The sequence below is a fragment of the Macaca fascicularis genome, chromosome 12 (assembly GCF_037993035.2).
Source record: "Macaca fascicularis isolate 582-1 chromosome 12, T2T-MFA8v1.1".
NCBI lineage: Eukaryota > Metazoa > Chordata > Mammalia > Primates > Cercopithecidae > Macaca > Macaca fascicularis.
The window spans coordinates 59288812-59313127 of record NC_088386.1 but is presented as its reverse complement, the minus strand read 5'-3'; the positions used below and the strand labels follow the sequence as shown (position 1 = coordinate 59313127).

At 36.9% G+C, this 24316-nt stretch overlaps 1 long non-coding RNA gene across 1 annotated transcript; it reads right to left on the bottom strand.

Annotated features, from left to right (window-relative positions):
* Nucleotides 1-18849: 18849 nt before the first annotated feature.
* Nucleotides 18850-20800, bottom strand: LOC135966430 (uncharacterized). The gene is made up of 3 exons (XR_010579752.2): nt 20343-20800; nt 19497-19570; nt 18850-18911 (listed from the first exon to the last, which is right to left on the bottom strand). It is a non-coding gene; the product is annotated as an uncharacterized lncRNA (long non-coding RNA).
* Nucleotides 20801-24316: the final 3516 nt, after the last annotated feature.

The window sequence follows — 24316 nt, the reverse complement described above, 5'->3', positions numbered from 1 at the left end:
TTATTTTAGAATAACACTGAGTTTTGTTCAAGTGGCTTATTTGGAAAAAGTTCACTTGCCAATACAGAGATGACTCAGATTACATTTGTCTTTGCCTTTTCACACTAACAAGCTTGGAATATTACATTTAAGAAAATTTCCTAGGACCTTTCATTAAACTCAATGTGGCATTCTCTGAGTAAGGTGTCTTGGAATTTACATTTATTTATTCATTTAGCAAATACCTACTGGCTACTAACAATGTATCAGGCACTGTTCCAAGTGCTGGGGAGACCTTAGTACAAAAGAGGTAAAATTTTCAGCTCTTCATGGAGCTTATGTTTTACTAGGGGGAGGTAGAAAAATAAGCAAATAAATATGCAGGATGCTGAGTGTATTGAGTGCAAATGAAGGGAGAGGAAGCAACTAAGAGCCACGGCACATGAGGGGTGAGAGTTTGCAATTTTAAGTAATGTAGTGAGGAAAGGCCTTATAGCAGTGATCACATTTTAGTAAATACCTGAAGAGATGAGAAAGTAAGCCATACCAGTATAGGAAACAATGCTGTAAGCAAAGAAAATAGGCGATTCGAAGGGCATTGGTTGGAATGTGTCTGGCTTGTTCAAGAAAGATCAAGAAGGCCAGTGTGGCAATGGTTGTAAGGGAGCAGGTAGGGCAGGATTTCTAGAACCTTTTATGAACATTGGATTCACCTCTGAGGGAGATGGGATGCTTTGGTTGGCTTTTGAGTAAGAGTGACATAACCTAAGCAGTTTTAAAGAGATCACTCTGATCACAATGATAAAGCAAGATTTGGGAGTTGGAGATCCCAAAAGGTCCTTAGATTCCTAAGGTCCTTTTTGATGCTGTGATTCCACATTCCATACTTTGAAGTGATATCCCAAGCACCTACCCAGTTCAATGTGAAATGACTGTAGAACAGTATTTTCAGTAGTCTGAGGTGCTAAAATCACAGTATTCTAAAAGGCAAGTCTAACATTGAGTATTAGAAAGTCTGAGACTACCTAACTTTCACAGTGAGAAAGAGGAGATTAAATAACAAGAAATTAAGTATTATAGCATAAGTATTTGTATATTCACACCACATGGCTTCGTGATTCAGAAGGCAAGAAATCATTTGGAAATGAATATGGTGTGTTATGGTAGGCAACTTGGAGAAAAGAAACATGGGCAAATTTGACTCTGAAAATGTTAGCAGGGATGACTTACGTAAGTTTCTTAACCTATCTGTGTCTCATTTCCAAAACTGAGAAAATAATATCCACACATTAGCATGTGAGGATTAAATAAGACATTGAATGGGAAAGACCCAATATGGAGTAAATGCTCAATACGTGTTGGTTTCTTCCTTCTTTAGACTTGACAGAGATGTCAAATTTTGACGTGGTATTTGACCAGGGTTGGAACAGCAAGGCTAAGGGAGTCTTTTCTATGCATACTTACTAAAGACCAGATATTTTGATATGTCATTGAATCAAGAAGTATGTACGCTGGGAAAAAAAAAAAAAAAAAAAAAAAAAAGTAAGATTGCATCTGCCCCTGGCCAATTTGTATGAATGAAAAATGAAAATAAATGGTATTCTTTAGTAAATACAACCCCAACCGAAAATAATAAATGATAGTCTACAAGTAGTGAAGAATTTGTCAAAATTAAAATTTAAAAATTTACTTACATTTTGAGGACCTATAAATAATTTTAGAATCAATCCCAGTATCCAAGAGTTTAAATTATCATAAAAAGAATGTATCAAGCCAAGTGTGGTGGCTCATGCCTATAATTCCAGCACTTTGGGAGGCCAAGGCAGGAGGATTGCTTGAGCATAGGAATTTGAGACCAGCCTGGGCAAGATGATGAGGCCCTGTCTCTACCAAAAAAAAAAAAAAAAAAAAAAAAAAGTTTTAATTAGCTGGTCATGGTGGCATGTCTGTAGTCCTAGCTACTCAAGAGGCTGAGGCAGGAGGACCACTCGAGGCTGGTAAGTCAAGGCTGCAGTGAGCTGTGATTGAGCCATTGTACTCTAGCTTGGGCAACATGTGAGACCCATTTCTACCTTAAAAAAAAAATATCAGAGGATTTCAAATATTACCACGCTTTGAAACTGGTTTTTTTTGTTTTTTTTTTGTTTTTTTTTTGAGACAGAGTCTGACTGTCACCCAGGCTGGAGTACAGTGGCATGATCACAGCTCACTGCAACCTCTGCCTCCTGGGTTCAAGCAATCCTCCCACTTCAGCCTCCCAAGTAGCTGGGACCACAGGCACACGCCACCACTCCCAGCTAATGTTTCCAATATTTGTAAAGATGGGATTTTGCTATGTTGCCCAGGCTGATCTTGAACTCCTGGGCTCAAGTGATCTGCCCACCTCGGCCTCCCAAAGTGTTAGGAATATAGGCATGAGCCACCGCAATTGGCCCCACTTTGAAACTTTTTAACAAAAGGCAAATTAATCTTTAAAAAATGTATTTGACAGCAACAATATACACATATGTGTGACCTAATCTTTCCACTTTCTTATTTGTTGTATCTGTTTGTTTGTTATTAAAGTTTTCTACTAAAATAACTGGGTTCCTTACACGGAGAGGTGACATCTAGAGAAATCAGTTTAGTTTAAATTGAATTGGCTGCTGTATGAAGCCTTGTAACATCATTGTCAGATGTACCAATAAGTCATTATTTTCAGGAATGACACTAACAATATGGTGACACATCCCATCTCCTTTGTTACAAAAAGGGGATAGTACAGGTGGTAAAGATAAGCAAAGTCACAGAGGCCTCATGGTCAACATTAAAGTGATTTGACAAACAAAGAATAGCAGAAAGAGAAACAGCAACTCCTATCTGTTTTCTAGGCCTCAAAAGATTCATAACTTGATATATTCTTAATTCAGCTAGGAATTTTTACAAATTGAAATGATGAAAAACACTGCATAAATATTAGAATTCTCTGGTGGAAAGATATGAACAATGAACGTGTTGCTGAATGAATACAAAGTACGTAGCACTTTACAAATAAGAAGGCTGTCAAAGAAGAGAGAAATTGACATATATCAGAGGACCTACTGGACCTAAAATATTAAATATGATGAGTGAATAAAGACTATTTTTCTTGTTGCTTTGTTCTTCTCGTAGGCAAGAACATTTCCTTCAAAAGAGCACACTAAATGCGTTCTCCAGTTGACTCATTTTCACACTAGATGGCAAATGTGTGGGAGGGCACACACACACAAAAAGATGCCTTTTGATTAGATTAGTGAGAGGGGGAAGTCTGATTCATCCATAAAATGATAGGAGCTATATTTGTTCTAATGATGCATCTAAGATTGCATTTTCAGTTGCTTGATTTTAGATGGTGCTTTTGGAGCATCTCTCTAGAAAGAAACTTTTTAAAATTCTTTAGCTGAAATAATTCTTTCTGACCTAAAACTTGAAATCTTAAAACTTCTGAACTATTATGTGGATATTAATTGCGATGAAAAGGAGGAGTTATTGGAGGGGTTTCTGGGGAAGGGTCAGAAGCAATATATTCCATGTCCAGAAAAATGGAGAGGGCTAGGAAAATATGGTGTGGGATTACACAATTTAGAACTGAAGGCTTTAGTCATGAACATTGAAACATGGTAATCCAAATGTAGTTGTCCAAGAGATCTGCTACTGCACATTATCTAGGCCTGACTCATTTTTCTTACTTGTACTTTCAAATATGTCGTTGGCCCAGTGGGACTTGTTGAAGGTTTCCTATTAGATTAGGGTGTTATTACACTTTCTAGTCGAAAATGCTGTTGAACTTCTCTTTCTTTTCCCTTTAAAAAATACCCAGGTAAATGGCTTTTGCTATAGTTGGCTGAGAGTTTCCAACATGGTTTGAAGTGAAGAACATTTGAAATTTATCATATGATAGATAAAATGATGACAAAGTTATATCTCATTCCTGATACTAAAATTTTGTCTGTGTGATAAAAATGACAACTGGTCCAAGCATAGAAATGCTGTTTAAGGGTGGAATAAATGCCTTGTCTCTGCACTATTGACTACCCAGTGCTCAAAGTTAAGTATTCAAATACTATACATCTTACCCCCAAAGATCATTGATATAGATTATATGAAAATAAATTCAATTCAAGTTTAACATTAATTACCCTTTATTACAACTGCATGGATTTATCATAGTCCAGACTACAGTGGCTAGTGTGGCTTTGGGCAGTTATTCGATATCTGACAATGGCAAGGGGAAGTATATAGTATGGCAAGTTTTCTGATTTAAATGAGGAATATTAGACAGCTATAAAATCCTCCATAAAATGAAATGTCCAATTTTATCCATGTGATACTTCTTATTTTGCTCTCAGTGGAGTAGCATGTACAGATTATGTCAAATGTCAACAAATATGAAAACAAAATGCAAAAAGTCTAGATATTTTGAAACACCTGGATATTTTATTTTCACTTTCCTTATGAGTTTTGGCTGCAACAAACTATGCTAATCTAAAAATTTCTTAATAACTTTGTTTTAAATCTTTGGTTATGTCTGATAAACTTGAGAGTGAATCAGATTCCCTTTATGATGATCTAATTGGCCATTGACTTTGGGAAAGTGGAAAAGGCCAATTTGATTCCTTTGTGACAGATTTGGTCAAGAGAAAGACCTAGGAAAGAAGGGCTACAACAATAAACAAGTTGTTAAATCACTCTATATAGTGGAGTTCAAAGAAATAAATGAACAAACAAAATTTAGGAATGAATTCTCACTTCAATCATTGAAACATTGTGTGTGTGTGTGTGTGTGTGTGTGTGTGTGTGTGTGTGTCTGTGTGTGTGTGTATGTATGCCAAGTTTGTGCTTTGTTTCCCTAACTAGAGTGCAGTGGTGCAATCATGGCTCACTGCAGCCTCGGCCTCTCAGGCTCCAGCGATCCTCCCACCTCAGTCTCCCAAGTAGCTAAGACTACAGTCACACACCACTATGCTTGACTAACTTTGTGTGTGTGTTTGTGTGTGTGTGTTTGTTTGTTTGTTTGTCTGTTTGTTTGTTTCTTTTCATAGAGATGGGATTTTGACATGTTGCCCATCCTAGTAAATTTAATCTTACTGAGACTCAGTTCTCTCACTTGTAAATGGAGAAAATAATGCCCACTTCACTTGACTGTTACGAGAATTAGCCAAGATAATTAGGCTCTAAGCATTTAACGTAGAGCCTAAAAACTGTAAGCATTTAATAAACGTTACTTTCTGTTTATCCTCTTTCATACTAAAGAAACTAAGTTCAATTTTGATCAAAGTCTAGTATCATGTTAAATATCAACTTTCCCTTAATAATTAAATCCCTGCTGATCTTTTACGCCATAGTGTTTGTGTTAATTGAAGAGCGATTCAAGATGTCTACACACTACAATTAGAGATGACACTACAATCTAATGAAGGCCCTCTCCTACTTAGGAATAGCTTGTGTTCCAAAAGCCAATTTGTTATTCCCTACTAAGAATTTAAAAACACATATTCCCAAAGAAACAATGCTTTAGTAATCTATCATTTACTTTATGTATTATGTAAATAACACTGAAGAGTTTAACAACTTACAATATTCTGTGGCAAAATGCATTCAAATTTCCAAGTTGCAACTTTGATAATGTATGCCTAACACAGGCAGTAAGAATAGAATTTCTCCTAGCTCCAAGATACTATGGGCTCTTCTGTAGGCTGGTATAGTTATCTTTTGGTGAAGACACTTCTTACCACCTCCATTGCTGTTGTTCTGTTCTCAGTCACCATTAGTATAGCTTTCTGGCTGGGCACAGTGGCTCACGCCTCTAATCCCAGCAATTTGGCAGGCTGAGACGGGTGGATCACCTGTGGTCAGGAGTTCAAGACTAGCCTGGCCAACATGGTGAAACCCTGTCTCTACTAAAAATACAAAAAATAAAAATAAAATAAAATAAATAGCTGGGCCTGGTGGCAGGTGCCTGTAATTCCAACTACTCAGGAGGCTGAGGCAGGAGAACCGCTTGAACCCGGGAAGCGGAGTTTGCAATGAGCCAAGGTCATGCCATTGCACTCCAGCCTGGGCAACGAGAGCAAAACTCCATCTCAAAAAAAATAATTTTTATATATATATATATATGTAGCACTTTCCTACCTTTAGGTTCATTTGCCCTTCCTCCCCAACACACACATACACACAGACACCTTTTTCTTTTCCTTTACTTCCTCCCCAACACACATACACACACACACATACACACACACACACACTTTTTTCTTTTCCTTTAAGAACTATTGATTCTCCATTACTGTTGTTCCTAACTGCTACTTTCCCCCAACTACCGTAAAACTTAATGCAAACTTATCATCCTATGTCCCCCCCGAATCTCTAAAGTAAACATATTACCCTTTTGGTTTTTGTGGAGAGGAGAGGATAATCGGAGTTTGCAGCCAGGAAACTCGTGGAACTAACAATCATTAAACATCCTATCCTATACATATATTTCTACACCAGGCTCTGACCTCATCATATTTCTCATTCTTTTCTTTAGACTTGGAGAAAATTAAAGACATCATTTATTCTTCATAGAACAAACCAGAATCATGGGATCTGAGATTTGATGAATGAGATGGGAGGGAATAAGGAAGAGGATTGGATATCTAATAGAGATAGAAGAGCAGGACACTGGTGGAAAAAGTCTTAGAAACAAGTTGTTGAATAAATATGCAGGAATAATGTATGCCTAACAAGCTGTTGAATAAATATGCAGGAATAAACAAACGAATGAGATTTACTCAAGTAAATGAGCTTTAAAAACTATAAAGAGATATATTTGGTTGGTGCAAAAGTAATAGCAACTTTTGCCATTACTTTCAAAGGCAAAAACCACAATTTTATACCAACCTAATACAATTGCATGTTGCTTTCTCTTCTCTCTGGTCCACTATGGCAAATGGGAAAGGTTGGGAATTCCTGGAGTATTTAGTCAGTGTCACACTAAGCAAACAGATATTCTGATGCTTGAAGTATTCATAGATGTAGTAAGGTATGATAAAAAGATCCTTACTTGCAGGTCATCTGGGTTTGAGATCACATTTTCTCACTTCCTAGTCAAAGCCCTTGGGTAATTCTTTTGCTTTGTTCAGGTCTCTGTTTTACAATTTTTGAAGTGATGAACCTAGAATACCAAATGAAGAAATACCTAAATACATTTTTTAATTAAAAAAATAACTAAGATCCACAACTTAGATCATTAAAGATTTTGAATATGGGATATTTTGTTTTAATTATCCCAGTAACGTTGTCTACACAACACGGAACACCCATGTGAATCCAAAACATTCAGTTAGCCATCTGGATGACTCCAGACATGGCGTGTGTGGCATACTGCCATCAGAGCATCTGTATGGCTGATATTTTCCTTTCCTAACTGAATGTTTAGATAGTGATATGGAATAACAAGGACCCAATTAGCTAGTACTGTTTCTCACTCCTTACCTTAGTCAAGAGCCCATCCCACACAAAGGAAATAATAAGAAAATTATTTTGCCCGCACATCCATTCAAACCAAGTCACCGAAGGCATTCACTTGAACAGAGTATATCCTCTACTGAAGAATAAGGAAGATGAACACACACTTCTTTTAGCATAAAAAACATTGACCAGGGTCAAGTAGCACATTGCTAGCTGAGTTGAGGCCCAGCATGGCTTATTAAGGCTATTTGCTGAGAGAGCTTGTATTAAGTCACTGGGCTTATTTAAAAAAAATTTTTTCCCTCTCTAACAAGTGCCAGACATGTGAGTCCATAATGAGTTTAATTAAAGTCAATGGCAGCCAATAATTCAAACCTTATAAATGTGAGAGCAAACAAGACTCTTAAGTCAAAACATGAAATATTCCATTTAAGTGGAAGTTTTAATCTTGTTTATAAAATAAAATTACCACGTATGTTATGGGCTAATAGAGTTCAAAGATCTGATTTACAGTGCTGGATCTACCTCTTTGCTATTTGGGGAGAGTAAAAATTTTTAATAAGAGAACTTTTTTATAGCATCCAACAATATGCTTGTATATAATTGGTACTTAATACATATTTATTAAGCACATAAATGTGGTAAAAGGTACAGTTCTAAGATAAGTAAGCAATAAGGACAACACGAAATGAAGATAACAAGCAGCTGCAAAGGAGAAAAGGCAGATGAAAAGCGATGGGGGAGAGATTTATTTCATTAACTCACAATCCTTGTAATTTTTGTATAAAGCTAGATTGTTACTCCTTCCTAGAAAGATTTAATGTGAGTTACAATAAGGTTAAATATTATGACGAATGGATCACTTTTGCAGGATGCACTATTAGTTCCATACACAATTAAAATATGTGGAAATGATTCATTTCCAAAACAAATGGATCAAGTTTATACAGGGATTTAAGGCTCTTGATTGTCATTTGTCGGTTGCCTCTCAAATCTGCAGTAGTTTAACACACTGAGGTTATTCTTTTAACAAAACAGATGTCTTACTATATGAAATCTGTAGCTACATGTTTATATTATTTATGTATCACATTAATTCAAAATTTTTATTGGATCCATTCTCATTTTCACCAAAATTATTTGACTCTCATATTCTATTGAAATCTACTGTCCTAGTTGAGAAAAGTTTCAAGATTCAAATTACAATGAAGAAAACAAATCGTATTAGCCATGCTGCTCACAGCATCTTTATTTGGACTACAGTGGAAATTGTTAATAGGCTCCGGAAACCAATGTTCATAATCACCTTGTTTTATAAGAAACCAAAACATTTTGTTGAACATGTAAAATGAGAAGATAGAGCAGGCAATTAAATTTTTAATTGAGAGATTTGTATGTTTAAATTCTGACAAACCAAGCACCAAGCCTTTTTCTACCATTAAAAATGTTACTATCCTGGGATAAAGAAATAAGTGTTCACTTTATCGAAGAGAACCAGACCTCAGTTTAATCTGCTTGAAAAATATGTGATTAAATGTCTGAATTTTGAAATGTTTAAATTCGGCTCCATGTCACAGAACTTTAAATACCTCTTTGGTTACTTATTGATGTTTTAAGGTAAATTTGTTATGTGTTGTTTATATACATGAATATTTGGAACACATTCTTCATATTCCATCATAAAAATATTTTACATAATTTTTGAATAATAAACAATGAACTATGATCCTCTTCATGCATAGTAAATGTTAAATGCTGCATTGTTTGCAGACATTAAGCCATAAGTGTTATTTGAGATCTAACAAAATCCTGACCCCTTTAAAAGCCAAACAGCACTACAACAGGCCTTCCCTAGCAACTGTATTCATAATGGCAATCTCCGACAGTCAGTCAAACTAAATAAACCATCAAGAATTCCAAGCCAGAAATGAGTTGTTGAGGGCTCCCGTTATCATGTCGGGACTGAGGTCATGGAGGAAACCGGAATGTTATTTTCACTAGTGCTGGCCTGCCAGTTAGTGCTGGAATTAGATTTTAGTGAAGGTGAACTTCACCATTGCTGATACTGGCAGAAATGTGCTCAAAAATCCTTGTAAGGGCATCAGAAAGGCCTGTGGATTACAAAGAGGTGAATCCACCCCTCTCCTCTTTCTCTGTTTCTTGTCTTCAGTGTCTCCTGTTGATGTAGAAAACCATTGTTGTATACCAGAGTTTATGATCCCAAATTTATCTACCAATGCTAGGATTCAAACTGAAACTTCCTGAGCTGGGAGTATCAGGGCACTGAAAGGGCATAAACCTTGGTGCACATTGGTTAAGTGGGATAATCCTTAGCAACATACCTTTTGAAATGAGACAGTCAAAAGATGCTGTTCTTTGCTTTTATAATGTAATTGTTTTATTTTAATAGAAGGTTTAAAAAACATTACTGCCTTATCACATTTTTGAGTCAATAAAGCATCTTAGCAGGTCATAAAGGTATGCAGTGAAGGTGCTGAGCCTCCCAAAACACGTGACTGCTGCTTCTCTCTGGAAGTGGTGTTGTAGACTTGGGGACAGACGAGTGGAAAGAGTAAACTTCCATTATGAACAAAGAATTTTAAAAATGATTATGCACTCAGACTTTTATTATATTTCCTTTTTTTCTGACAACACAAACTGACTCAGTTACTCTGATTTTATGTCAGCTGCTTTAATACAATCTCAAAGAAAAAAGATAATCTACATTTATAAATGTCATTTGCTATAACAGCCGTGTGTGGTGCAGTTGCTATTAGACTACATAACTTAAAATAATGGCTTTATTTATGAATGCAAGAAGTAGCTATACGATAATACAGCTGATATACACAATTTTTTTCTTTTGTCAATTTGCCAAGGGAAAGAATATGGGGATGGTATTTAAAGGCACTGCAAAGTGCACAATAAAGAGTTCTGTGTTTCACTTCTACAAGATCATTTGCGAAGCAGTGAGGCAGGTGCAAACAGCTTATATTTTCTTTGCACTCTAGATTGAACCCCAAGACACGATTATTTTTATAGACATAAGCCCTCACCATGCATCCTATGAATTCGGATTAATGATGGCCTTGCCTCATAGCTAGATTAGCTTTAGTAGTGCTTCCATTTAGTCTCATTGTATTACCAGAAATGCATTGTTTATCATAGTTCTAGATATTGCAAATACAGTGGACAAGACAGAGAATCTTTATTAGCATAATGATGAAGCAGAGAGAATTAGTATAATTAAGATGCATCAACATAGAATAAAAGTTTTTGAAAGAATGGGCTGAAGCTCTTGAGAACAAGGCTTGGTGAGTAGGAGTGGACCTATCTATGCAGCTGGATGCTACGCCACAGTCACGAGCCTTTGTTTCACCTGCTGGGTTGGCTACAATAAGCCAACATAGACTTGAAGGCTTGCCGAGTTATAATACTTCATATTCCTATTTTAAAACAATATTTCAGAATTATTTATTACTTTATATTGAGCTTGGTAGAAATAACCTTTGTCCTGGATTTTGAGCACTAACAGGCATTTTCATATCAGACTAACATCAACATTTGAAATATATCTCAAACCAAATATTCTCAAGATTAGAAACAGCAACCTGTTACATCATTTCCTCAAAAAATTATAGTCTGAGATGCAAAGGGCCTTTTATAAACTGATTTTTGAAGGTCATATTTTTAAAATAAAAGAAGACTAAAGAAATAAAGTGGTCTCCTTGATAAATGTCATTTTCTGTGTCTCTCCTTCTCTCTCTCTCTCTGTCCACAATAGTCAGCAGTACACACAGAGGCTGCGATGCTCACATGGTTGTCTGATGCACACGGGCAATGCGTTAGTAGAGTTGACTGTTTTTCTGTGCACCATTTTGAAGGCTGTAGGTGCAGTTGCTCCCTGAATCCTACCACTGGCCTCTCTTTACTTCTAAGCAGTGGCCAATCAAGTATGCACACAAAGAATTCAATCACATGAGGCAAGATGCAGGTCGGCTTATTGTTTAATGTAGAGAGCTGCCTAATAAAGCTGGACTAGAGAAGAGGCAAAATTTCCTTTCTGCCAAAATCAAGCCCTGCCCTACTAAATATCCAACATGAGAGAAAGAAAAAGACAGAGATACTCTGTTTGTTACAGCAAGTGTTCCAAGAGAGAGAAAGAAAGTATAGCCTGTTTCCAGATGTGGGCATCAGTGTAAGCTGACCCGACTTAACTAAGATAGCGCCAAATCAGAGAAGATAATCTTCCTTCTGGAGAAGGAGTAAATAATTGGATAGGGAAAGGGAACAAAGCTTTTCCCCCAGAATTTATTGAAGGTACAAAGTGGGACATTTTTGGTGGACATTCTCTTACTGTATGGGAACTCAAGAGCAACCAAGTAGTATCCTTTCAACACATAAAAAGTTATATGAACTCTTTGCTTGTTTAAGAGTTAATTCTACCTTCCTTACTCGTATAGTTCAGCATAGGGTTCCATAAGAGGTAATGCCTCTAACTTAGCATTTCCCAGAGCATGTTCCATGAAACGTAAGTTCTTTGTGATGTAATTTTAAGGCAAGTGGAGAGTCTGGTAACCAACTAAGTGTGATGAATATTGAATCAAACAATACATTGGGTTAAACAGTTTTCTTTACTGAAGGACTTCTCTACCTGTAATATGTGAATGTGTATTGTGAACGTGTATTGTGAACATTTGAGAAGTGTATAGAATGTATTGTTTCCCAAAATTATTTGATCACCATGTTCTGTTTTTCAGGCGTATCTCACAGGATTAATGTTCCTAAAAGCATCTTTTGAAAAACATTGTACAAGTGGATATTCTTTCACTTCTCACTTCCAGAACACCTAGCCCAGTGGGTGAAGATAGATCAAAGAGAATGGTAGCAGTCTAAAGTCAGAAAAAGCCAACCCCTCTTGGGTCTGGAGCTGGATGGGTTGATGCTAGAAGCCAAGGCTATGAACAGGAGCTCTAGATTTGAATTCAGTTTCACACTAGATGATTCAATAAGAGCAGATGATAAAGAAAATATGAATGATAATGCTTTTAGAGAGCATATTCTGTACCAATTTGTCTCCAAATAATACCTTATACCTGGCATAGCTAACTCATTTATATTACTTATTAGATGCCCCAAGGCATCTGTGTTTATAATGCCTCTCTTAGAAATTCTACAATGTGACCAAGAGGAAAGTTGAACTACCTGGTCAGCCCTCAATCCATTCTAGGCTCTTAAGTCAGCTATAGAGTCAGCTATAACTGGGCTTGCCATATGGACAACTGTGGATGGGAAAGGTGCTAGAGCGTATTTCACTAGATTCACATAATTATAAAGCATAGTCAAAGTCAGTTTTGTTTCTAAGTGCTAAGAAGGAGGAAAGTTGGACATTAGTGTTTTTACTTTATCTATTACTGTTCCAACCCAGAGTTTTATCCCCTTCCTCTGCATTGGAATCCTAAACATGTATATGCTACTCATTTATAAGTCTAGCCAAAATATTAATGTACTGTATCATTGCAGATTATTGAGTTTTGTAAATAGTTTGTGTTTTATCATTTAATGCTTTTAACTAATTTTGGAGCAAAACCTAAAATGTGCTGTAAGTCTGTCTGCTTTAATGAATAGAATATATCGATCAGGATCAAATATTTCTTAATATCTTGGGACAGTTACATTGAATATCAATGATTAGATGCTGTCCTCTAATGCATCAAGTTCACAGAATGTAATGAAGCATACAGGATTATCTCTACCCTAAGTCATCCAAGAAAGCAAGAAAGTTTTTATTTTTCTTATTATTTTTTCCTTCACTTCCCTTTTTTTGTTGTCAAGTTTTCAGTTGTCATTCTCACTGCTCTCAGTATGCCTGCATAATCTGTGGTAGACTGAAAATCAAATGACTACAACTGTTAGAATTTGTGTTACGTAGGAGTCAGTAGACTAGTATTGAACTACTTTTCTACAAGGCAACTACATGTATTTAGTGTGTAGATTTTGAAACTTCACTTTGGCCTGACCAAAGATATTTGTGTTTACTTCTGAGTTGTTGATTCTGTTTTGAGGTGAGAAAATGTTTCTCTACTTGGAGATAGATAGAGAGAGAGAGATAGATAGATAGATAGATAGATAGATAGATAGATAGATAGACAGATAGATAGATATAAAATATCCTAAATCCTTTAATTTAACTGTGAACTCTGTGAATATAGATTATCTGATACTTAAAGAACATTCTACATAGTAGCACACATTAGGTGCTCAAACAATATCTGTTGGCTAAGTGATTCTGTAATTCCCTCTTCCCACCTGTACTTAACAGCTCTGTCAGATTGATTCTGACTTTGGCTAGAATTACAAGAAAAATTATTCTACTTGGAACAAACATTCTCATATACACACTATGGGTTGAACTGCATCCTCCCATAAATATGCTGCAGTCCTAACCCCCAATACCTCAGAATGTGACTTTATTTGTAAGTAAGAACTTGGCAGATGTAATTAGTTAAGATGAGGTCATACTGGAGCAGGGCAGACCTTTAATCGAATGGGATGCTGTTCTTGTAAAGAGCAGAAGAGACACACAGGAAGAAGACAGCCATGTGGCAACAGAGACAGAGATGGAATGATGCATTTACAAGTCCAGGAACACCAAAAATTGCCATAATCACCAGAAGCTACCAAGAGGCAGGGCTGGATTCTCCCCTACAAGTTGTAGTACAGTCCCCTTTACATTGATTGGGGACTTATGGCTTCCAGAACTGTGAGACAATGAATTACAGTTATTTTAAGCCACCCAGTTTGTGATACTGTGTTACAGCAGCCCTAGGAAATGAAACAAATCCCGTACATTTTATTTTATTTTCTTCTCATGTTTGGGGAGAAAAAAGGATAACGAAGTTGTTCATTACCTTACTCCCAGGTTGTTACCTGAGACTAAGCAGATATCCAGGTGATAGTTCATAAGGTGATGACCCCCTCCAACTGTTGTCACAGCAGCAATGAAATCTTTACCAGTAGAGACCCAGTAAAGTAAAAAATAATAGCCACCTGTTGTGCCACAAATGGATTGGGAGAAATATAGATGGTTACAGGGATGTGGGGGGTGGGAGGTAATAGGAAAGTCTAGACTCTACAAAAATTACTTTGAAAATTGTCCAACAGTTTATTTAGCGAGAGCACTCAATATTTTCAGGGAATGGCCAAATAAGAACATTATAATAATAGAACATTTAATAATGTTAATTCTCAAAGGACACTTTCTTCCATTTGTGGGCAGGAGAGAAAGGAGGAAAAAGAAAGAAAAGGAGAATAGAAGGTAGAAGGAAAGAAAAGAGAGAAAGAATGAAGAAAGAGAAAAAAGTAGAGAGATAGATAGACAGATAGATACATATAAAATATCTATTTATATGAGAGCCAAATAATTTGGGTGAAAATGAGAATGGATTCAATAAACATTTTCAATTAATATGATAAATAATATAAACATGTAGCTACAGATTTCATATAGTAAGACATCTGTTTTGTTAAGAGTAATCTCAGTGTGTTAAACTGCTGACGAAATACCCGTAAGAAAACTACAACTACCATGAATCATAGTAGCTACATTTTAGAGGGCAATTGTTATGTGCCTCAGCTGCACTAAACTTTTTAAGTGCTTTATCCGATTTGATTCATATAAAAACACTGTAATATAGTTATCACTTCTTCCTATTTTACAGGTGAGGAAAGTGAGTATCAAAGATATTTTGTCCCTTAACCCCAGTCCTATTAACAGCTATAATAGGAGCTGCAATCAAGCCCAAGCCTTTCTGGCTCTAACCATGTGGCTCTGTGTTGGCAGCGTACTAAACGTAGGCTCCAGAAATTGTGTTTCATTGCTTTTCTCAAAAAAGATCATCACTAAAAAAGAGAGAATTTGTCAAATTAGTAGATGTTTACTGAACACTTTTGATATTCCAGGCACTGTGCTAGACCCTATTAAAGATTCAGGAAAATATTTGACTATTGTAATGTCAAAAATTATAGTAGTTAAACAGTCTCTCCGATATAACACTTACCTCACTGTCAAAAACATTGAATGATTGCATATATGTTCAGTGTGTTCCTTGGCATCCCCTCTACCTCTCCCTTTTGTAAAATTTGGTTTGTGGATTCTCTGTCCAAAATCCAGAATGTCCAAAAGGTCAATTGTAGCAGCAATACCTCAATTGCATATGGAGAATCTCTTACACGTATTTATGTGTATATATATATATATTTTACATTTTTATAGTGTATTTAGAATTTTCTAACTTTAAAGCGATTTTCTCAGCCATTTGCCATCAGTAGCTCATCATATAAGCATGGAAGGAATATTATCACAACTTATAAATGAGGAATTTAATATTTAGAAAGGAATTTGAATCCTTTTAAAGGAATATCCACCTATAGGAAGTTGCATTGGGGATCCTAAATAAATCTAAGTTCTTCTAAAGGAGAATATTTCCTATTCCCATTTTGCTTTTTAATGCCAAATGCTTTCCTTGAAGTTTTTCTCTTGCTTCATTTTAGGGTATTTTTTAAGTCTGTGGGTCTAAGAAGCAATACAGAGCCATGTTGCTTAAAAAAAGCAATCAAGTCAAAAGTCCTACACAAAAGGGACACATTTCAGAGAAGCTACAAATAAATATGTTAGAGATTGAACTGCAACCACTCAATAGTATTTTTTTGTCAAGAAAACATTTTTTTTCCTAGAACTTAGTCAATACAAAAAGAAAAAGGCAGATTTTTTCAGGGTCTCTCTGTTTGCATGTGAGTTAGAGAAAATACACAAGTCTGACAAACATCTGGGAAATGGTTATGTGGAGTGCTCGGGGTTTTTACCCCCTTCACATTTTGCCTGGAATTCATAACAGTGTCCTGTCTTCTAATGTGATTGGCTGCAACAGTTCCAGTAATTTAAAATACAAATAGTGCTGAGAAAGCATGGTAAGGATTGGCATGTTATAGTTCTGGAAACACTGAACATTATGAATGATGTAGCGGTAAAAGGAAAGAAATATTGCCAGAAAATATTGATAGTGGATTGGATCTAAATTCACAGGAGAGGGATTGCCTGGCAGAAATATATGGTTCCCTATCCCTGTAACATTGCAGTTTTTTGACTTCATTTTCCGTTGGAAGAAAAAAAAACGTTTCTTGCTGTTAATATACATCAACGCTTTTCACTATTTAGAAATTAACATGATTTACACATATCGAAGCTCTGCGGTTTAGAGCACACACTTTGGTCAGATAGAATTGGGGTAAATCTCAAGCTCTCTACCCACCCTGGGTCTGCTACTCTGTGAACCTCAGTTTCCTAGTCTGTCAATTGCGTGACTACCAACACTTCATGTAGAAATCATGAAGAGTAAATAAGGTAAATGCGTGTAAAAATAAACCAAGCAGAGTGCCTGGCCCTCTGAATACTCTCAGTGAATGATGGTTTGTATTTATTTTTGACTTTGCATTTGCTCAGCCTGGATGTGCTTGTCTAGATATTGGTAATCCAATGAGTCTAAAACAATACCTCAAAATGTGGCTGAAATGTGGATAAAAGATCACTTTGTTAGCAATTGTATACTAATTATTAGGGGTTCTATGCATCATTCCAGCTAGTTTAAAGGAAGAAGGGCCAGGTAGAAGTGACAGAACTAAAATAATTCCTCTTTTTTGTGTTTAGCCTGTAGGATTATTTATAAGGAAAGTCAATAATGCAAATCAAGGTAATGGTGGTCTTTGGGGTACATAGAAAAATGAATTAAATCTATCCACATTGAGGAAAACTCAAAGGCACCAAAAATAAGAAGAGAATTTTGGATGGATCAAAACTCATGCCAACGATTTGTGGAAGGGATGTACCCAATTCACTGAGAAGACATGCAGGGGAAGGGGGAGGAAGAGAAACAATTTTCGGGGTGTGCCCTCTTGTTTTTCCATGTCTTTTTCACACTTTATTTTCTCTGCCATTGAAGACTCAATTCAAAACTGGCTCTGGAGTAGAATGAAAACCAAGAATTTAATTTAGGAATTAGAGGGAGTTTTCAAATGTCAGAATGTCTCCCTTTGAATTTAGTTTTTGACATGAACAAATTTCTTAAAATAGGAAGGTAAGTCTTATGCATCTAAGAAATAGAGAATAAAATAATCTGTGGTTGTTACCTTTCTCAGCTAAGAATAATTCCAAGTATTAAAATCGATAGCTAGGATCTGTTTCTATTTTCTAGGAAAACTAAGATTCTCAAAAGATTATGATTACGTTTAAGCCAATTAAACAAACAGAATAAACTCCAAATTTAGATTTCCTTTCATAGTTATAAATATGTCGAGAATAAGAGATGGAATGTATGTACGTAACTAGGTCATAAATATATCTAATAAGTCAATGGAAAGGAGAACAGACTTAGAACATAGAACAGCACTGAAGTTTGTGAAGTAATATTTCCTACCTCATTCTTAGGTTATGCTGTCTGATAAGATTATATGAGTGCTATTCATCAAAATCGACAGATTTTTATGCCTTTTTCTTTCAAAAAATTAAATTTTATTCATGTTCAAAGGGGCAGTTATTCAGCATTTTTCAGGTAGGACGGATTAGGCACACTAAATGCTTTCTCCTTTCTGCAAAGCTAGGTCCCCAGGAAGGGGAGATATACCTACACCCAATAGCCAGAGGGATATGGAGAAAGGGACAACATGTCAGAGATGGTGACATGAACACAAAACATCTGGATGCCAGGATTTTCATTGCAAGAATTCTACAGCTGCAGCCTGGGGTCACCTTGAAAGCTCTTTCCATACCTCATGCATAGGTAAAAATCAGGGTTTCCTTCTGCAACCTCTGAAAGCTAGAGGAGACATTTGAAAATGTGACAACTTAATATTCTTTCTCTCCCTGCTTTCCACTTCCACTTCCCTTCCCCAGTGTAAGCACACATGCATGCACACACACACACACACACACACACACACAACAAAGAACAAGCCAGAAAAAAATCCCAATGGTTTAAAAGGAAAATAGATTAAACAGCAAGTAATTCCTAGTTTTAAACTGTACCATTATTTTAAAGATTGAATAGGCATGGCTGGCACATAATTTCCTGAGGCTGTAAAGCCAAATACTATAATAGTTTAATACTAGATCCTACTTGACTTAGATGCTATTTGTCCACATAAAAGTATCACCAATGACACCTTTGTTGGCCAGTTTCAGCACAACCACCAAGCCCTTAATGAGCATTTATTATTTATTTGACCTTCAGAGGTCTCAGGGTGCGTGCACAGTTATAAAGTCATATGCATAAAACCATCTCTGCAATAAATTAAAATTAAACTAACCATGGCAGCAGTATTCTAGGAGCATAACTTTACTTACTTGGGTAGGCCAGGTGGAAGCAATGAGTTCTGCTCCATGTCCTGAAGGTCAGGAGAATTGGATTCTGTCAAACAAGGAAAGCAGGAAAACTGCAGAGTCCAGCAAGAATCACCCTCTAGCCTGTGGCCTGTCAGTAGCAGCATCTAAGCAAGGGGCAATATCTACCCTGTTTGAGAAGCATCAGGCTAAATCCAAGCATATTAATGTGGGGCTAAAAGAAGATTTTTGCTGAAGTGCCTTCATCCCCGCCTTGTGTACCTGCTCTATAAAACAGGGCAACCTTCTCCAGGGATATGTGTCTGTCCTCCACATACAAGACGTTTCCAGTAGAGCATATCAAAGATTATGTTTTCATCATTTGACCATCCTGACAGTGAAGACATCAAATTGCCTTCCTCCACTTAATAAGGGCTCCTTCCTTGAAAAAAGAAAATGCCTTTTAGGACAAAAAAAAATCATAGAAATTAACTAAATGAGCCTCCTGTCATGTATATACCACTAAATATGCAACTTAATGCTGAAACTGGAGCCATATTACATAAAGTTGGATGGTCAAGGGGTCAATTGCACGGTTAGCTTCTGTTCTAAAGGCAACCCCAAACCTCCTCTTTTGATTCTTGGAAGGAATTCAAGAGCCAAGTCACTCTACCTTAGTTTGAGCTTATGTTGCCTTCAGGTGAACAGTAACAGGATCAACGGGATAAACCAGAAGCAGTTGACTTGCTGAAACACATAGTAATGTCCATTAAAGTAACAACAAGAGTCATTACAGCTCACAACTTCCAACAGTTGTTCTAAAAATAACACAGACTTCAGAAAACAGTTTTCTCGGTGTTATGATTTTATTGACCACACAAGTGCTCAAACTAGTCAGTTAAGAAGAGACGAGGAAGCCTTCCCTGCTTAAGGTATTACTTTAAGCTGATACTGAAGAGCTGTATATTTGGGTTTCCTATTCAGTACAGCAAATGTGCTCAATTTTTTCAGAGACTATGAGGTTTTTTGTTGTTTGGTTTTGTTTTAATTCAAGCAAAACCGTGCTGTCTAATATTTATTTCTAATACTGTTAATGTTTCCTGTACAGTGAGCAGAGTAGGTAAGTTACGCAGGCACAAACTTCTAAGACAAATGGAAAAATTAAACTTAATTCTCCCTCACATTACATTTCCCCTTTTTTCTTGTTTTTCTTTTTTTAAAATTTTTTGACATGGTTTAGCTCTGTCACCTAGGCTGGAGTGAAGTGGTGAGATCATAGCTCCTTGTAGCCTTGAATTCTCGGCTCAAGTGATCCTCCCTCTTTAGCCTCTTGAGTAGGTGGGACTGCACGAGTGCACCACCATGTCAGGCTAATTTCTTTCTTTTTTTAATTTTTGGTAGAGACGAGGTCTCACTATGTTGCCCAGGCTGGTCTTGAACTCCTGACAATCTCCCCACCTCAGACTTTCAAAGTACTGGATTATAGATGTGAGCCAACACACACACAGTGTATACTTACTTTTCTTTGCTTTTTTTTCCTCTTCCAAAGCTGCCTAAATATCACACTTGCTTTTTAAAATTCCCTCCCAAGATCAGTGCATAATTATCTAGTTCACAGAAGCAAATGTAGAAATGTCCATCCAAAGCAGTCTGTGTAGGTAGACCCTAGGAGAGAGACCATAAGAGGCACTACATTCTAGAAGAACATTTCGTAGTGTCTTGCTTCTCTGAATTACTGAATTAATATATAAATTAAGAGCAGTTAGACTGCCAGTTGAAGAGACTTGTGCCTCAATTTTAAAAAGACAGCAAATCTGAAGTCGTTACAGTCACTATAAAAAGTGGTGGCTCGGCCGGGCGCGGTGGCTCAAGCCTGTAATCCCAGCACTTTGGGAGGCCGAGGCGGGCGGATCACAAGGTCAGGAGATGGAGACCACAGTGAAACCCCGTCTCTACTAAAAATACAAAAAATTAGCCGGGCGCGGTGGCGGGCGCCTGTAGTCCCAGCTACTCAGGAGGCTGAGGCAGGAGAATGGCGGGAACCCGGGAGGCGGAGCTTGCAGTGAGCCGAGATCGCGCCACTGCACTCCAGCCTGGGAAACAGCGTGAGACTCCGTCTCAAAAAAAAAAAAAAAAAAAAAAAAAAGTGGTGGCTCATCTTGACTATGCCAAAGACCCTCATTAATCCCTGCATTCTTGCCCTCCAGCTGCACTCCTCTTTCAGGAAGCCTGAGCTCCTCACACTTCTCCTCCTTCACCATGCTCAGTACTCCCTCTGCAACATTGCTCATATTCTCTTTCTGGAGGCACAGGCCAGACCTGCCCTATTTCTGACCACTCATAACATCCTTATTTCTACCTTTGCTTTGGCACTTGATTATATTTTATTATATACCGACTCTCACTTTCGTTTCTTTCATCACAAGCAGGTAAGGAAAGGCACAATATGTGTAGAAATCTCCCTGGTTTCCATTGAATGTCCAGTCAGACAGCACTGAATTTGAACTCCTTACTGTCATTTGCTAGCTGTGTGACCTTAGACAAGGTACTCACTCATAAAATTAGGATCTTGATAGTGCTGACTCAGTGGGTCATTAAATGAGATAATGCATGCAAGTCACTTGGCAGTGGGTTTGCATACAGTAAAGATTAGAGAAACTGTGGTAGTTGTTGTTATCCAAGTCATTGAGGTTATTGTTACAATTATTAGAGACTGGGGTTTACATGTGCTAGTACTTTATATGATGTAGTTATTCAGCCTTTCTAAGCCTCAGTCTCTTCATCTATAAAATGAGAGAGTTGGACTAGATGATCCTACTTCTGGAAATCTCTGATCCTGTCATTGATTATATATTATCTAGTTGAAGGCAAGCCTTGTGTCATATTCCTCTTTTGCAGTCACCCTAGGATCTTGCACAGAGCACATGTACTCAGTATATTATATAACGAAACTAAAAACAGTGGTTTTTTAAATTATACATTTATTTGTGTATCTGTGTATCTGTATATGTGTTAAGTAAGAAATCTTCACCTGTGGAACACGAAGAACTGTCCATGTGCAGAATGTTTCCCAAGATATGGTAAATCAGGGGATCTTTTCGTTAGGAGACAACCAAAAGATTAATCCTCTAGAAGTTTAACACTCCCTCAGATAAATGAATATGGTTTGAGGTATACTAGGATGCCCTGGGGTTCCCAGATGTTATCAGTGGGTAAAAGAGTGCTGGGTCTGAAGTAGCAGTCAGAGGGTTTCAGGGCACTCTCTTACCCACTGGCAAGGGCCTGGAAGCTAACCTGGTCTGGACCTCAGTTGGGACCCTAAAACTGTGATGCCTCCTACTCGGATGAGTCTTACTCAAACTGGCCTCCTTTGCGATCTGATGATTTCAGTGTTCAGATTTTGGAATGATGCCCGGTGATTCTGGAGGCAATCAGGAGGCTGTCCTCTTGGAGAGTGAGACTTACATCAGAGCCACTGTATTTTACTTAATAACTTTGTACTAATCTCATTTTTTTCCTTTTGAAAAAAAAATAAAAAAGCAGTAAGAGAAAGTCTGAGAAGATCATAGCCATTTATTGCCATATTCTTTGTGTTGTTATGGCCAAGAACATTTGTCTGCAAAGAAGTTGTTGGTTGCCTATGAGGGGGCCAGCTCCTGCTGGTTGTACCTCAGCTGAGATGATGATTCTCTATGACATCACAACCCTCCCCACAGCAACGAAATGTGACCTCAGGTGCAGAAGAAGCAATGAGATTGATGAACTCATAAGAGATAATGACTATATTCTCCTATTTAGCAAAAGAGAAGATAAATACAATAACTGTCATAAACATGCTATGCATGTATTGCAATTCAACCAAGTGGACTTAGCATTTTACACCACTTGTCCTATTTGTGTATTTGCTACATACACATCTGTACTGTGTTGATTTTCTCTTGCACCTTCAGGTGTGATGGCTTTATATGCTTACAGAAAGTTTTGGTTGTTGTTGTTGCTTACTTCCTATATGACATAAAGTCTTTTTTAAAAGCAAGTCCAAGATTTTTATACATTGTTGTTGATTATATGCTAATGACTAGATATGCAACAATATTTTAAAGGTCAATAGCGAGAACTTTGGTTATTTGGTAAACTCATTTACATATTAATATTGTGGTTCAAATGGTAAATACAAATGTTTGCCTGAGGGGAATGCTAAAACATATGAAAAACCTAGATATGCAAACACCAAAATGATGACGTGTGAAGGCAAGGAGTTTCTGCATCATTGAATAAACTGACTTAAAGTATTGGCATCATAACTCAGAAGGCAGTACTGCCAATTGAACTATAAGTGAAAAATATCAGATTTTTGGGTATTCATGTTCTCTAAAATAGATACATAATAATGGGCTCCAATTACCTTCAATAGTTTCATTAAGTGCCATATCGAAACATTTTGGTTACATTCATTTCAGCATTGATCCCTAAAGCTTTTTCCAGTATCATTCACTTCCACATTCATTCCAAGAGCATTTTTCTGTCCTCTACGGAGAATATAAAAAATTGAAAGTCATTTCCCTTGAGAAACTTGAGGAACAAGTTAAGACTTGAGGAAAGTCAAACACACAAATACACAAATGACAACTAGTAAACATAAACGGGCACAAGAGTGTACATGTTAGGAATAATCAATATTTATTGATTGATCACAATGTGCCAGGTCCTGTGTTAGGAGCAATATCAGCATTGCTTTATTTAATCCTCACAACTCAAAAGGTGTTAAGGAGCCTTTTTTTTCCAGTTGACAGGGACTAAGAAATTTAATAATTTGTCCAGGGTTAATTCAAGCATTGAGATTCAAACCCAGATCAACTTTCCCCAAAGGCCATACCTTTGAACACTCTGGAGGGAAATGGTTTAGCATTTGAATCATCAGCCTAGAATTTGAGGTCAGAGATATCACATCCACTCTATACCATGAGCTGTGGGACGTTAGACAAATCACCTATCTCCCTTGAACCTCAAGTTCTTCTTAAAATAGAATAGGGCAGATGAACAGGTTTTGCAAACCCTAAAATACTCTGCAAACATAATTTGCTAATATCTTCATTCTAGCCTGCATGTATATATGTGTGTGTGTGTGTGTGTGTGTATATATGTATACATATATATACACACATGATGCAGGAATACTGTGGACTGTGTTATACTAATAAAAAGAGACTTCTTAAAGATGATTCATTTTGGAATCATATGAAATTACTAGTCAGGGGTTGATAAAGAAGTGTCAGGAGTTCATTTACTGCTTAGAACAGTACAGCCAGAGTCTCATCTTCTATATGGAAATACATGACTCAATATTTACAATGAAATTATAGTATACTATTACTAAGTCTAGATACATTTATGCTATTCTAATCACCAGCACTGACCCACCAGTGGAGACATATTTAAAAAACAAGAATTTGATATTAGAGCAGTTAGAAAGATATTGGTAATGATTATGTC